Source organism: Octopus bimaculoides, chromosome 23 (genome assembly GCF_001194135.2).
Source record: "Octopus bimaculoides isolate UCB-OBI-ISO-001 chromosome 23, ASM119413v2, whole genome shotgun sequence".
Lineage (NCBI taxonomy): Eukaryota > Metazoa > Mollusca > Cephalopoda > Octopoda > Octopodidae > Octopus > Octopus bimaculoides.
The window spans coordinates 28,887,010-28,889,324 of NC_069003.1; positions in this window are offsets into that span (position 1 = coordinate 28,887,010).

Here is a 2,315-nt window from a genome sequence, read left to right on the forward strand (position 1 = left end):
ATATACCTTTCGGGATTGCTGCTGACCTGCCATTGATCTGCAGAAACACAAGCGAACACTCATCCTATCATATATACACACGCATACACACACACTACCACACATCCACGTATGCACACACGCACACATTCATACTGACCATCTTCACGCTCTCCTGTCCCTCCAACCCACTTTCTCTACAACGAGTTTCTACACGGTTTTCAGCTTCTAAATTTACTCACAAAGCAGTGACCTGCCTGGTGCTATATTGGAAGAGACTTGCGCAAGGTGCCGTGCAGTGGGATGGAAACCGAAAGCAGTTGGTTTCAAAACAAGCTTCTTCACAACAGCGACATAGCATTTATTTAGAAAGTGGAACCTGGTATGTGGAGAAAGTGAATGTTAATCACAAACAAAATCTTAATTAAGATTAATAACAGAATAATTGTAAAACATATGCTGTCCTTGATCGGAATGAAAAGATAAAAAAAAAAGGAAAGTAAACAAACCGGCGTGCGCATTAAATCTGATGTGTGTAATGCCTACTCTTTTATTCATAAATCGATACTTCTTATTAAGGCAGCGTTATCCAGAAAGACATTTACCATCATTAGCCTCAGACATTTCAGTATATTACATGCCGCAATGTTTCTTATTTCGTACCAGAAGTGCAGACAGGTTAAAATAGATTAAATCGATACCAACAAAAAGGGAAAAAACAAACGAACAAATAAGCAAAAAGAAAAAAAGGAAAAAAGAAACACGTGTGTAATTTCAGATATCTACGTATGGCAACCCATCCTAAACTTAATGTTACACATCGTCAGTGGAGCAACAGAACACAAATAAATGAGTAATGTTTGATCCCAATTTGCTTCCTGAACTATGAACTGACCGCCATAACATCCAGGGAAATAAACACATCCTGGCTATAACAAGATATGTTTCAAGGTTAAGCGAACACAACAACAATCCATTAAACTAGAGCCACAAGATATGAAATTTGGTGGGAAAGGAGCTCGTCGACTACATCGAACCCAATGCTTGACTAGTACTTGTTTTACTGAACACGAAAAGATGAAAGGCAATGCCGGCCTCGGCGGAATTTGAACTCAAAACAAAAAGACAGACGAGATGCTGATTAGGCCATTGCTGGACGCATTAACGATTCTGTCTGCTCACCGCTTTAGTAACAACAGCAACACCACCACCACCACCAACAACAATGATAATAATATATATACCGATTGCCGTATATTACAATTAATTATCCACGAAGCCAAGTTGACACTGATTTGCTGCGTAAATGAAGCAAATCAGTTTCCTTGCTGCTCAACTGAGAAATACGATGTATTGATGTAATACTCCGATACAAATGAATACGTTAAATGTAAATCATATAGAAATTCTGGCACGAAGACAAATTCGTTCAGGCGGATTATACCTGTGACATGAAATCCGACTGAGATATGGGGAGAATGAAGCCCACGATCGTTAACCGATATAATTTGATCCTATGTGAATTTTAAGATAATAATATGTCATCGATAATATGCCCATATGGAGTATGCTATGTTTGGAAGGAGAATGTAACAAAACCTAGTAACAACTATGTAAGTATTGACGTATTTTATATAGATTAGACATTGAAATTATACAAAGGATTAAACGAAACTTCGCCATTTCATTTGCTATGGGCTGAAAGGGGATAGCAGACAAGAATGAGGTGTTTTGTCGATGGAATAAAAACAAATGGTTGCTCTTAGACTAAGACTCAGTTCCATAGTTTTAGATTCTTCTCCTACACCACCGTATATGGAATCAACTCATAAACGCCACTCTAGTTCCTGAGTCTGAATTGGTCCTGATAAGACTAAAACGCTAAATTAATTGGTGGGTTAGTGTCCTAGAACGTCATATTCTTTCATTTGCTTCAGTCATTTGACTGCGGCCATTCTGGAGCACCCCCTTTAGCCGAACAAATCGTCCTCAGGACTTATTCTTTGTAATTCTAGTAATTATTCTATCGCACTGCATAGGAGTGCTTTATAATTCCTCAATTTTTTGTACCGTTACCTCAATGGCCGTTTTTCCTGGGAGGTGTCTAATCCCATACATCCATCACTCAGGAACCCTTTAGCTAGTCATCTCTCCATTTCTCATAACGCTTATTGGGTCCAATTGCGTCAGTCATGTAGTAATCATTATGCTTATTCCTAGTTTCCTCAAACATTGATTCGGAGGAAATGTCTAATTGATGGCATCGTTCCTGTATTCAACGTCATCAAAATTATAGTCATGGAAGACGGTTGTTATATATATATATATATATATAT